The sequence below is a fragment of the Corvus cornix genome, chromosome 12 (genome assembly GCF_000738735.6).
Source record: "Corvus cornix cornix isolate S_Up_H32 chromosome 12, ASM73873v5, whole genome shotgun sequence".
Taxonomy (NCBI): Eukaryota; Metazoa; Chordata; class Aves; order Passeriformes; family Corvidae; genus Corvus; species Corvus cornix.
In genome coordinates this window covers 16862958-16877418 of record NC_046342.1, presented here as the reverse complement: position 1 = coordinate 16877418, position 14461 = coordinate 16862958, and the positions used below count along the sequence as shown (strand labels likewise).

Below are 14461 nucleotides of genomic sequence, written 5' to 3'. Positions count from 1 at the left end.
GGAATGGAGGCTGAGTTTAACCTATTGTGTCAAACCCAGTCCTTAACCTCCCTTTCCTGCTTCCATATGGATAGCCATTGTGTGGAGATTGTGTCTTGGGTGGAATAACAGACCCCAGCAGATATTGCCCTCTAAAAAATGTGCTGTGCCGCTCAGCCCAGGAGTCAGAGCCACGTCACCCTTATGGTCCACAAGTGATGGAGTCACCAACCCTTGGCTGGTTGGGATGATGGGGTTGTCAGCTCTAGAGCGCAGATGAACCTTTGAGGTTAGTTGGGAGCACATGGGACTTTCTGGGTAACCAGTTCTTCCCTGCCACACCCTGCCAGCCTCTGAAGGGGCCTTTCACGCCTGTGGAAATGCAGCAAGTGTGTTTGCTCTGTGCAGTCACTCACAAGTGCACTTCAGTATCATTAGAAGGAAGGATTTATTAGTTTCTCCCATTTAAGAAGGTTTAATTAGTTCCTGTAATATTTCATATTTTACATACAGGAAAGATACAAAATGGCTCCTGAGGAAAATGGAGCCAGCTCCAAGGGAAAAGCCCTTCTCCAAGCCCTGACCTTGGGAAGCCTTTGTAAAAGCAAAAATGTGACAGAAGAGTCTTGTCAGTTCTCAGCACCTACTTGATTTATTATTTTTTATAGAGCAACTACCTCGCAGCAGCTGGAGTGGTATATGAATTTTCTTGGTGCGAACCCACATGTAGGGCAACAAATATCACATGAAAAGATGTTGGCCAGTTCTTTCTGCAAAAAAAGATTTTGGCCAGTTCTTTCTGTGTTGTTGTGCTGGCGCCAGCACTGGCAACCTCTCCACTGCTGGTTGGTGCCATGGTCAAAGCTCTCTTGGCAGGCAGAGCATTGGGGACTTAGAAGATTCACAGCCCCCAAGTATTTAAATAATAGAAATACATAGTGTATTATTTTTCAGAAAGATCTAACTTTGTGTATCAGCAATTCAACACTTTGGACTTTGGTTAATCTTGCAATGGTTGTGAAAGAAATGCACTCTTTTTATAAATCTATGTCTTAGAAAATACAATAATTGCTATTTAGCCATACAAAATAAATAGCTACATAAAAATGAGCTTCTCCCGTAGGAAAAGAAATAGAGCCTATAAAATTTATTATTTTTGTTGATCTTTGCCTGCTCTCTTGTAGCTGCCGGAAAGGTGGCTTTGCATTTGCAGAGCTTGGTGCACAAATAAAGGAGTAAATAAAAGGGTTTGCTGACGCAAGTGTTGCAAGGAACGCGCAGCACGTGAGTGGAAAACCACTCCAATGGGCAAACAAAGCGATGTGCTGCCTTGAGTATCCCGAGCAAACCTGGGAGGAGTGGAAAGCAGTAGTGATTTTTTGTCTTTTTTAGTGTGAATGTTTTTAAAACACTGCTGACTGTCAGTGTCAACAGAGAAGTACAGAGGAAGAAAAGCAGAAATAAAAGCATGACTAGAAAGGTGCATCAGAATACAGTAATTACAGAAGCTTTATTTTTGCTGCCTTTGATGCCAGCATAAGTATGTGAAAACTCATGCACTGCAGAGGACAGGTTTGTGGTTGAAATACACTTGATAGATTTTGACAAATTAAACAGTTGTAAAGATGTTTGGAAGTTTTCCAGATCTTTACTGTTATTTATGTCACTGAACTAAAAAATCAGTGGTTAATTTGCAGTTCTTATAATTTTTATGATACTTATGTTGTTGTAAATTTAGCAGTGTGCGGCATCAACTCAGCGGGATGCATTTTATGTTGTCAGCTACCTTTTGATATCATAATAGATTTCAGTTACCAAAGCTTCGGGGAGAGAGAGAAGAAAATGTGTAAGTGTGCTGTGTGAGCGCCTGGATCAGACCCAGGTAGGAGAGGAGTCGGTGCGGGGTGGTCCCTGAAGCCAGGCCTGGTCCTTGGGGCACAGGGGAGATGCTCCAGAGTCCTCTGCCAGTAGTGACAAATGTGTTTTAAGTGGTAAGGATGGATAAGATGCTGATAGGATTGGGCCCTGCAGTATCATTGGTGGGTCTTTGAAGTCTGCGTGGCTGTGTACAGCTGGTAATGGCAGCAGTGCAGAGCTCCTCAGGCCTTGTCCTGCCACATGGACCTTCTCCTGATGCTGCATCCTAGCAGTGCACGGTGTGGGCTGTGCCTAACAGGTGGCAGGTTGAGATCTGGTCTTCCAGCAGTCGTCAAACTCATGTGTGTCTGTGTGTAACCTGGTTTTGGGGAATTCTCCACCCCCAATTTACTTCTGCTAGTGACCTTCTCCATACACAGTGGTCCAGAGTGTGTTTCCTGGGTAAATACAAGCTAAAGAGAGAGGAAGTGAATCTCCAACATGATGTGGTTGGACATGAGAGTAGCTTCTGTCCTGTGGGATGGTGTTGATCAAAAAGGGAAAGTCCTAACTTGCATTTTACAGAGTGCCTCTGATACCTGAATTCACACATTTTTAAAATAGATACTTCTTGCACTATTTTTCTTTTTATGAAGATTCCCTATTCTCTGTATTTATAGAGTTTTCTTCTGTTGTCTGCTATCCTGGAAGATGGAGAGAGATCTTAAATTTAGGTGACCTAAAGGAGAAATGTAGTTGTTTCCCTCTTGGGAGGCTTTTTTTAGTGGTTAAAAATACTGCTTTTAATCTGAGGAGTGAGACCTGGCTCAGGAATATGTCACACATGAAATGGACTTCTTATAAAGCCTAGCCATGCCCTTCCCATCTTCTGCTTCTTTCAACATTTGCCCTTTGCCTTCTAAGCCTGAAAATGGAAGAATTTATTAACGATTGTTTCCTCAGTGTTTGTGGCATTAGCCACGTTTCTCAAGGGCGTTTCATGTGCTCTTTCCACTCTAACGGGATTGTCCATTGAGTTCAGCTTTGGCACGTTGGGGATCCATTTGCACAGATAGCTGATTAAGCTGAACCTTCCTCATCCGTAGGTAATCCCAAAATACGCAAATTGTTAGCGTGACATTGGTTTTCGAACATTTTTAGGTTTATAATTAAGCGCTTTGTAGTTGTCCTCCACCTCCACTTCCCTCCTCATCAGTCTTTAGCTGTGCTGACTCCAGCTCTCCCATTCCCTTTTTCTTTCTTGATTATCTCTTTATTTCTTTTCTTTTCCCCTGGAGGTAGTTTTATGTCTGGCTCTTTCTCTAGGTACCGCTTCAAAGCTGCATGGCTTGGAGCAGATTTTTGGGCACAAAGAAATTTTGCAAAAAGAGCATTCTGTCACTGCTTGGGATTTTGCTGGGTATTGCTTCCCAAGATGACAACGGCCAGTGCTGGAGTGAGCACAGCCACTACTCTGAGGGGAGGATACTCATTCACTCTTGATTTGAGGAGAGACTGGAGATGGGACAGCTGAGAGGGGTTTGTTTGGAAATTGCCAGCCAAGAAGGAGGTGAGGTGTTGGTGTGAGCAGTGGGGAGCTCATGTTACCTTGGGCTCCTGCACTGGTACTCTTCAGGTGGAAGATGCTGCTCTTCTGTGTTGGAAGAACAAGATCCAATTTCCCTTTTGCCTTGCAGCAGCAGACTCGTATGTTAGTCTGCATTCGCTGGCTAGACTTATTCTGGCTAATGTTTGCCAGATTCTTCTATTACATATTAAAATAAGATCGTATGAGTGGGTTTTCTTTTTGTGCATGTTTCAAAAAACTAGGCCAGCCCTAACAAGCACATTTTCGTGTTTTTGTTGTTTTTTTGCATTTTGTCATTTTACATATTGAAAAATGGAATGCAAAGGAAAAAAAAAGGAAAAGCCTGCTAACATCAAAAAGAAATAAAGCTTTGCATTATTCTGCTTAAGTGTTAAAATCTGACTGATATTGTGTATATACAGATTTCATTCTTTATGGTGTTTCCTTTCCCCACCCAAAGATCACAGATGCTATGATAAAAATTAATGCTCTTTTAGTAAATGCTTTTCTTTTCTGAATTTGGCCTAAAGAGGGTCATGCAGTGCTTTTGTTACTAATAAATGTGGTAGGATCTAGGTAAAAATAATAGGCAGGCATTAATTTGTTGGGGCAGGATCTTCTAAAACAAAATGCAGAGCATTTCTACCTCCTTAAATCCAGCTATTTTAGTATCATAAAGTTTTTATTTTAGCCATCAGGAGAGTAGCCCTGTTTGAAGAATTCAGCTTTAAAAAATGTCTTTGTAAATTGAGATTTTAGGACTACCTATTTGGAGGATGTTCCGTATGATAAATGACCCTTATAAGACAAAAAAAAAAAAGTAATTTTGTATGTCTGCTCCCTCGGATGTGTGATAATAATAAATGAACATTTTATATATCATTATATATATGTCATGGCAGAACAAAAATCAGAAGATATATTATTCATTATTCCTGTTACTTTATATTTAAAAGGCAAAGGTTTTTGCTTCTTTGCCAAAACAACGGCTACAGAATGTATTTGTAATAATCCCCGCAAATATGAAGGGGAGAAAGATCTTCCAGGTCGTTAGCACTGAAGAAAACAGAGATGCCTTTAATTGTATTCATTTGAACATTAATACATTAATGCTGAGATTTAAGTACTGTTACTATTAAAAATTAAACTGGAAGGGCAGTGTGCAGATCATATGCTTTAGTGTAAGTTGTCAGGTGCAGTGTTTGCATATTTAGCCATTCCAACACTAAAATGGATGTTTGAGGCCTGATCTGGCTTTCCAAGGGGCACTTTTTACACCACCCCGCCCGGGTTTAATTTCTGGCAGTAGCATTTCTTTTCATGGATGCAATTGCACCACCTGAGCAAAAGTTGCAGCGTTTAAAATCAGAGGAGGGTAAGGAGTCACTTGTTTGCTGTCCTGAAGTCCTCTTGTTCTTCTGCCTGTCCTCCCCCCGCCATGTCCGCAGCTATTTTGCAATATGCAACCCCCTCCGAGCACTGCCTGCGGAACTGGAGTAGCTCTGGCATGTAGATTTCCCAGTGGGAGAACTTGTGTGGATGGTAATTTTAATGAGACCTGATTTAAGCAGTAGAATAGATCCATAAAACTAATACAAGCAGACTTTCAAGAGCTCTACTATTTGTCAGGGCAGTGAATTTTAGAGGTGCATCCATTGGCTTGGTAAAGAATATTATAATCTCGAAAACTTAGCCTGTATTAATTCAGATTGTTTCTATGCAAAGTACTATTGAGAGTGTCTCGAATCCAGGGCAGGCCAAATATAGACTTATTTATTTTTGAGTCTCAACTTTCGTCCAAAAATCATGCTGGAACCACAGGACCTGAAAGCTGTGCTCTATATGAATGAATGCAAAGTCTGTATGAGTGCACACAGCTGTGCCTCCAAGCTGTGACAAACCCTTAGCTTTGCTTTTTTCCCCCTTCATTTAAGGCCACCGCTTGGTCCATATGTATTTCAACCTCTCCCAAGTTGTCACACCTAGTTATATATGGCAGTAACACAGGTTTCTTTGGATACACAGGGTTTTTCTGCAAATACAGGCATTACACCCATCCCAGAACCTGAATCCTGCTTCATGTAATATACTTGGTCCATGGCTTTTATTTTTCATCCTAGTGCTCTGGAGCATCTCTTGCTGTTGCTGGAAATTGTGTAGTTCTGCTTGACCTTACTAAACTGTTTTCTTTCCCTGCTCTCCTCCCCAGCCTCTTCCCTCTGTCCTGTTTGTTGTGGGTTTTTTCCCAGCTAGCTTTTTTCACCTCAGCTATCTCAGATGGTAGTGAGAAAGAGAGCAGGTGTAGGAAACTCAGGGCAGGAGCTTGAGATGGGAATGGGGAGAGGGAGCTGGAACACCAATAAACAGCAGAGAACAAGGGGCAGAAGAGCAACACAGGATGAAATAGAGTGAAAAGCAAGGAGGAAAGAATGGAGGCAGAGGGCAAGGAGAGAGGGAGGCCAGGGAGTCCATGTGAAGGTGGAGCAGAGGGGATGCTCTGTGCCATGGTGGGGGACACCAGTTCTGCTACCCCTTCCTGGGCTTGGGCATCCCACTGACTGCAGGGACAAGGGCAGAAAGGAGGTGGCTTCTGCCAGAGCTGGTGATCGTGGGGACGTGCGTTTAAATAAGTAAAAAGTTTATTTGCTTTTTCTCGCAGGAGATGCTAAGTGATTTTTGCAGTTTGAGTGGAGTGGCATTATTGTACTTAGCTCTGCATTTATTAAATAAATTTGTTCTCCAACTCAAGTGTTAAGTGTGTATTATGAAACCTCAGAGCCAATCTTAGTGGTTGCAGTGTGCAAATATTTTTAAAATTATGTAATTAAACAGGGCTTGGGCTGCAATGTCCACTGAAGTGATTTATTAATTGAATGGTTTGATTAAATTTAATGTTAGTTTATACAGAAAGGGTTGGTATCTGTTTCACAGACAGGGACATCTTGTGGGGCTGTCAGTGATGGTTCAGAGGTCCTTAGGAGGAATCTTTAGCACCCAATTAAATATTAACCAAGAAGATGTGACTCGTTCTCTCTCTGTCCCTGAAACTGTGTTTTGACATCTAAGACTGGTGATAAAAATTTGCTCGGCAGAATCACTTGCATTGCACTCTATTTATCACTAGATTATTTCCAAATTAATCATGCTAAAAATCTTGCCATTGTAATTGTGCTGGGGCTCAGCGCTGCACGATGTGTGTAAATAAAAAATGCCCTTTTAATTTCACGTTAACTGTGTCTTGCTGCTGTTGCAGCCAAACCATATCTGTTTTGGTGGAATGTCATTTTAAAGGTATTGTGGTTACTGAGCGGCAGCTGTGATTGAAAAGTATGTAAACTAATCTTTAGTTGCTCGTGTCATTTTTATATTCTTATGTCAGAACACAAGAAAGCTGCTTTAAATTTGTCTTCCACTGTGTATTAATTTTCAAGTCTAATTTTTCTTGGGTTAGAGCATATACTGCGTTCTCTTCTACACATTAGCATTTGGTGCCAAAGTAAATGGCTACTTGTGAAAAAGTACAAAATTAGTTCCTGCTTGATTACTCTAAAATACATATTTATTTTCATAGGGAGAGTTTTATTGCCAGAGCATAAAGGACAATTGTCCTGTATGGTATCGGTGACTTAAAAGACAAAGTAATCAAGCACCATATATTTATTACTATGAAGAGCAGAGCTGTGCATTGCTTTCCCAAAACCAAGAAGGAAGGTACAAGGGGTTTTGGTTTTTTGTAGGGATTTTCTTTTTCCTTTTTCTTCTAGACTTGCACTATGTGTTGTTCTGCACTTTTAAATGCAGACCATTCGAAATGAAATCCTCAGCTAATATGTCTGCATAAGAACTTCTTTGTCTCTTGATGCCCAACCATTGAAAATTAAATGTGTTTGCGGATAAGTATTTATTCATACCATACCTCACACCTGATCTTGTGTCAGTATGACATCATCTTTGCCACAAAGACTTCTGGTGGTTTAAAAATGTTCCGTTGTGAAATAAGTGGGAGAGGTAGGAAAGGGGCAAGGAAGGCAACAAAAATAAACTGCTAGTGGGATTTGATGTTTTGCCAATTAAAAACAAAATATAAAAAATAATGTTCTGAGGTCCACATGCTGCCTTTGATCCATACACAGGACTTCCCTTTGTGCCGGTGGCTGTTCAGCCTGTGGAGGGAAGGCTGTACATGACTTAATTTGTATGTTGTGGGAAGTACATTTTCCTAGCATGTGGTCTAGCTTACTTGAAGAATCTGAAATGCGTTATAAATGTAAATGCTGTGTTTAAGTAAAACTTCATTATGTTTTGGTGGTTTCCAAAAATGCACAGGATTTGACCTTAAAGTGTTATTTCAAGGTGTTATGATGTATGAGCTAGACTTTGTAGTCTTCTAAATTAAATCTTTGAACATGTTATTATTGTATTTTGGCATCGGCAAGATGTAGTTCTCAGCTATTTTTTGTCACAGCCTTCATTTTTCTAACAAGAGTAACAAGACAGGGCCAGATTCTTCTGTAAGAGGCGTGTGCAGGATGGGGATTACCCTGCGTTCTCCGTGGTGTAACCAAGGACGGCTCTGCCCTTTGCATCCAAGTCCAAGGGCATGGCGGCTCCTCATCCGTGGCTGCCATCAGCGCAGCCAGCACCCACCACCACTCCCTGTGACCATTGCAGAGCCCCACGTAGGATGTGGTGAAGGGTTTAGCATTTGGATCCAAATCTGGTTCATATATAAAAGGGGTTGTGTTTCTGTTTGGAAAATATGAGCCCCTTTTACGTAGCCCAGGTGTGGATTAGCTCTCTAAACCATTTGCCCATTCGTGTGTTTGTGGGAGACTGTTTTCAATTCTTACAAAGAGGCTGTACAAGTCAAGCCATAGAAACAGCAGAAGCAATCCAAAAGTGGATTTAAAAAAAAAAATTAACAAAGTGTTTGTGATCTCAGGTTGGTAGTCTGGATGAGGGAGCAGACATAACCGCTATACGTATGCTTATTTCCAAAGAAAATAACTGCAAAACATTTCCACCTATGCCATGAGTGCTCAGGGCTTGTATTTCTCCTGCTCTGTGTAACAGCCATCTGTTCGTGTTGCAGCAGGGCTGTGGGGCACCGTCCCCATGGTGCCGTGTACCCCGAGCAGCACCAGGCACGGGGAGCGTGCCAGCCAGCCACAGGGAGAGGCAGGGCTTGGGCCAGGGTATGTTGTTGCAGAAAAGTTGATTAAGAAGAGGAGCTCTGAGTCAGCCCCTGGGGCCATGGCCATCGGTCGGTGAAGCACCAGAGAGAGACTGTCTTTGTAGTGTTGTTTTTGGTACCGATTTCATGTTGTGCGCTCGTGGTATGAATCATGATGGTTATGAGGGTGATTTTCCCTCAAGAAAACAATCCCTCCCCCAAGCAATCGTGGAGCTACCCTTTTGGACACTTTGCATGGATGGCTTTCTGTCCTGAGGTGGTCTTCTACTGCAGGCTTGGGGTGGGAAGGGAGAGCGGTGCTCAGGCAAAGCACAGCGGAGGCTTGTCCTCCGTCTGTAGCCAGGAGTTTCCCATTTTCCTCCTTCATGAGCAGGCTGGCTCCTGGATGGGGGAGGCCTGAAAAATTCGTGCAAATCTTCAAAATAAAAGACACATAGGATACCCCGCTTTCCCTCTGTCACTCCTTCCCTGCATCCCAAATAGGGTAATGCTTAGAAATGCATCCAACCTCGAGTTCAAAACGGATCGGCTTACCCGTGTTTCTTGAACAGCTAATTTTGCTGGCACGTTATTATTCACCCTCTGCTATTTTCACACTGTGACACAAAACTAGAGAGAAGAAGAGATTGAAATTTTGACCGGTACATTATCCTGATACCTGAGATGCTGTGTTGATATGAGAGTATCGTTACCACAAGGACTTTCTTGGTGGTTTTAGAGATCCCGGTGTGAATAAGTAGAAAAAAGCAGAACTAATAGCTAAAGAAGCAAAAATATTTTTTTCTTAAAGAAATTGATTAACATGCAAATATGTACTGTATGCATATTAAATATCATTTCAAAATGTGATGGGCAGGAAGCATAAGTGATGCCATTTGGTTTTGTGGCATCAGTGTGGGTTGATTAAGGGGGTGGGGATAAATTTTGGGGATTATTGATATAGCATGAGTAGAGCCAGATGGTTGTATTACACATCTTTTGTGTTCTTGTTTGCTTCTTAAAGCAGTTGCAGAATTTTGCCCTGGGCAAAATTTACTCTTTGCTCGTATGTTCCCCTGTGAATTTACTTTTGACAAAGTAGTTCACAAAGTGGGGAAACGCTGTGCCCACAAACTCATCTCTTCCCTTCACGTTTGTGAAGCCAACAGCCCCCTACTTCAGAAATATTTTGTAACTTGTGAAATAAATTAGCAGTAGGTGCAAGTTCAGAGTGTGTGTGTTGTGTATCGGTCCCCCTCGGTGTGCGGTATCGATTTACAGAGCGTGCCGTTTTTTAGATTTTCCTTGCGGTGTTTTGAAGAAGAAACTGTGGAAATGGCAACCAGTTCAGTTTAATGTGCTACTTATGTAGTATTCTTCCATTAAAGAAATGTTGTCTTAAAGATTAATGAGCTAATTTTTCCACTACTCATTTTTTATTTTAAGTTTTGAGATTGTGGCTTACCTGATTCATGTGATCAAAAACACATACTTTGTGGTATTCAGGTTGAGTGGGAGAAGGTTGTGCTAGGTAGGTGTTTGTGACATTTGTTGGAACTGCTTATCACCGGAACCACCAAAATTTACATGTGTTTGTTATTTCCCTTTGAAAGCAATTTTTTATTTCCCATAAAAAGATGGGTTTTTGTAAAGGCTTTGTAAGAAAGAATTTATGTCTTTCTTGTGCCTCGCACCAGTTTTTGTGGGTGTGTAACTCCATTGACTTGGATGAGCTTACTCCCAGCTTACATTGCTGTAGGCTCCTAGGTGATGAGTTCCCTCTACATCTGGCAATTATAGTGGAAACTGTCCTGCTTGTAAACATGTTTTGTCCTCTGCTTGTGTCCCTGTGTGAAATGTGTGTTTGCAGAAGGTGAGGGGGCTCACCTTGCTCGTGGTAGTGGGACTTTTACTGGGGACCAGTTCCTGCTGACACTGTTTCTGTGGCCCCATGTCTGCATCCCCTCTCCACACAAAGCCGAGCCCCATGTTTTGCCCAGACTGGGAGCAGCAGCTTTGGGGCCATTTTTTAGAGCCAGTACTTGATGTGGAAATGGGGATAGGCAGCTCTTACCCCATCGAAATCTCTGAGTAGTCCAGTCACAAGTCTGAGACTGGAGCAACTTACTCCTCATAATGCTGCCATTGTGCTCATCTGATCTGATCAGTTCTGGAAATGTTTTAGTAAGTCTATCTTACAACATTATAAGAAGATAATCAGCTGCCTTAGAAGGTCCCCATCTGGAGTATAGAGTTCTTTTACTGAAAGATGTTTTGCCTTTCCGAGATAGCTCTCGCATTTCATCATCTGTTGTGCAGAGATGAAGTGCATATGAAAAGTCAGTGACTCTGAATCCATCTGTTGTTATTATTTTCCACTGATAATTGGCTTGAACAATGAAATGTCTGTGTCTGTAGCCTTTGAAACTGTACACCCTGTTTATTTTCTGGAGGTCTTGCTCCACTCTCCCCCCCTACTTTTTTTTTTTTTTTTTTTTTTTTTTTTTTTTTTTTATTTTGGATTTTTTTTTTTTTGTTTCATTTTTCTCTCAAGCTCATAACTAGTGGAGCTTGTATGAAGATGACATCTTTGACTCTGTGCATCAGTATGTGTCATTCAGCATCTAAAGCTTGCCTGCCAGTTTTTGTCAGGGTCCTGTGTCTGTGCTGTGTGAGTGTAGAGCAGGCTTACAGCAGGAAGACCGGCAGATCCAGAGTTCATAGATATCTTACCTGAAATGTAGCATTTGTATCACTTTCTCTATTAAAATATTAATTTAGAGACCAGTATCTAATACCTATGGAATTAGATACTACCTGTAATTGTGTAATATATTCAGTTGCATCCAGTTTTGCATGATGCAGGGTATTAATATTGGATTCCACTAACAGCAGTTCCATTAGCTTGCTCAACCAGTATGAGATATATATGAGCAGGGAGGCATAACTACCAGCCAGAACTGCCAAAACAGTCATTAGAAGCTCCATTGGGATGGACAAAGGCTTTTACACAGTGATATACTGATTAAATTTTGTTCTATGGTTTATTTGCATCAAGGTTAGATCGGTATCGTCTATGTGAACCGTATTATCTGACACCTTATTTGGAAGGTCATTTCAATGTAAAAATGGTGAACAACACAGGGGCTCTAAAATTTCTCGCAGGATTCTTTCTTAGAGGATTTTTATCCTGTTAGGCTTGACTAGCTCACGTTATCAGTGTTTTTGTGCTTTAACCTGGTGAGTTTATCCAAGGAAAAGTAAAAACTCCCTCCATACTGTACAAGTGCTCAGTGGAACTGAACACGCTCAATCCCCATTAAAACTGTGAGTTATATCCAGTATCCTTTGAAATAATCTATGACACATGCTTGAGAATCCAGTAAATGCGTGTTGCATCTCTTAAAGGCTGAATTTTCCTGTGTCTGCCTGTGTGTAAGTGCTCTTTCAGAATGAAATTTCGGGGCCGGACGCAGTCGTGTCATCCATGTTACGCTGTAGTCTGGAGCACCAGAGAGTAAGGCAGAGGAGTATAATCTTATTTGTGTTTCAATGGCAATCATTTAATACTGCAAGTTATTAAAAAATAATTAAATTACCAAAACCAACATGTAGCTAGGACTTACAATAAAAGGTCAATGTGATTTGACTCCTTAAGTTAGGAAGGGACACTGGTGAATTCCAATTGCTTTAAAATCGTGCTGCTTCGTTCTATTTCTGGAAGGATAAATGAGACTAAAAAAATAATTTATTTCTCTAGAAGGAAGAGTAAATCACAGTATATAATTATGTATATTCAATTATAATAATAAATGTTTAGATGTGTTTGGTGGTTATCACAGTCTCTAATTTAGTTGTTTTTTGAAGTAAATATAGTTTGGAAGCAATGTTTTTTGAGAGCAATATTTTGAAAATAATGTTTTTAAGGAACACTTCAGAAATTTCTTCCTTTTCCCCAAATAAACTAGTAAATAGGTGTGTATTTTGTAGTGATTCATAACAGCCAAAATAGGTCTATGTCTGGAATGTCTTTTATATAGTAAGCAAAACAGGGACAGTGAAACCAAATGCAGGCTTAGTCTGTCAACTCAACCAAAAGTCTGTATTAATTTTAAATCCTTGTGAAGAAGAGGCCGGGCTGGGAATGTATTGGATTTCAGTACAGTTAGTGAAAATTAATTTTACAGGTGGTGTTTGGTTGTGTTTCTTCTGCTCTGGTGAGATGGGTGGCTGAGCCAAAGTGGGCACAGCACACGAGTCAGCTCTGTGCCAGAGCAATGCTTAGATTAGAAATGAATGTTTGGCGTGGAGTTGTTGGTGCTGTTGTTATTTACTATCAGAGGAGCAGAGCATTTAGCGCTATGATTTGATTTTGCAGCTCCTATCCCCTTAAACAAGCTGTGTAGCTTGTCAGAGATCAGGACAGGTAGAATGCACAGCAGGCGTCTGATTTGAGCCAGTTACTCATTTGCTGAGTGTTTGTGTTTATGCAAAGGGGCCTCTTCCTGCATATTTAATCTAGAGTAAGGCAGTGGCTTTTGTTGTGTTTAGACCACATACCTTCAGTCCTTCCTTACACTGCAGCCAGTGTTGAAGCACAGAAAGGCTGGATAGTCAAAAGTGCTTTAGTGTTTTCAAACTCTCAACTTTTTGCAGTTGGTTGGGAATTACTGTACAGCTCTAAGCCTTTTTCTTCCTCATTAATGGGTAAGTTTGCACTCGGTAGAATAAGATACTTTTGTTTCTGTTCCATTTTATAAATGCACAAAATATTTGTTTGTTTGTAGTTGTCCAAACCTCCTTGAGCAAAACTAGTCCGCTGAAGGAGTTTGTTGCAGGGAATTAGATCAAGAATACAGGTGTTTTCTGGAATATACTTCTGAATCAAGTACTAAATGCCATATTGCAATAGGCAGGTATTTGCGGGGCGGGGAAGTGGCAGGGTGGGGGGGGGGATGAGTTCGGTGTTATTATTCTTTGTACTAACAAATCCTGTTTTGTAACTGTCCTGAAGATAATGCTTCCATTGTTAGCTAAAAGCTTTCAAACAGTGAGCAACGCAGAACTGCAAAAGAAGCAGCAAAAAAAAAAAAAAAAAAAAAAAAAAAAAAAAGGAGGAGGAGGGGGGGAGGAAAAAAAAGCAACCCTCTGGTCTTTATTGTTTCCTTTGCAAGGGTCCTCACTCGAATGTCTGCGCTGTAATAGGGAGGTTTTTCTTATGTGGAAATTGAATCGTCTCTTCATTGATATTAATAGCACACTAGAGATGTTAGCCATGATGCAGAGTACCAGAGCTGTGGAGTAGGAAACCTGATATTGCAGGGGGAAAAAATGACAGTCCTGTTGCTCCTCAGTGTGGGAGACATCCCTCCCCGAGAGTGGAGTTTGCATAATGGCATCCTGCCTCAACTATTTACTTATAGGTATTTTAATCTCGGGCTCTTTCTTTTAGTACAGGCGTAATTACTGTCGCTCGCTCCTGCACTTATTAACTGCGCAGCTCGGTTTCTGATTCCGTCTGGACAAATTAGTTTTAAAAATGACTTTGGAGAGAATCCGTGTGGTGTGCCTGCACAATGTACACAGTGTATACGTAATGTGTGCTGGGTTGGGAGAGCGTCGGGGTCCGACGGCAGGGAATTGGCATCAGAAATTAAAGAAAAGACGACAAAGGGCACGTCTTGGAGGCTGAGGGTTGAAGCACAGACAGCGCTTGGAGAAATGTGGAAAATGTGCGGCGAGGCCAGGAGTAGTAGTTTTGGTTCCCAATTAACTATTTCCTTCGTTTGAGTAACTCCTCTCAAACAGAAGAGTGTGCTGTTCCACCACATGTTGGAAAGTGTGAGAATCTGAATAAAATTTCA

At 41.2% G+C, this 14461-nt stretch overlaps 1 protein-coding gene across 9 annotated transcripts in view; it reads left to right on the top strand.

Annotated features, from left to right (window-relative positions):
* Positions 1-14461, top strand: part of FOXP1 (forkhead box P1) — a 383611-nt gene that overhangs the window by 142172 nt on the left and 226978 nt on the right. The window contains exon 1 of one of the 9 annotated variants that reach the window (XM_019280345.3): positions 13188-13304. The exons of the other annotated variants lie outside the window; for them this stretch is intronic. The gene's annotated coding sequence lies outside the window, so the exon portion shown is untranslated. Of the gene's footprint in view, positions 1-13187; positions 13305-14461 lie in introns of those variants that run through there. 9 annotated transcript variants of the gene reach the window in all.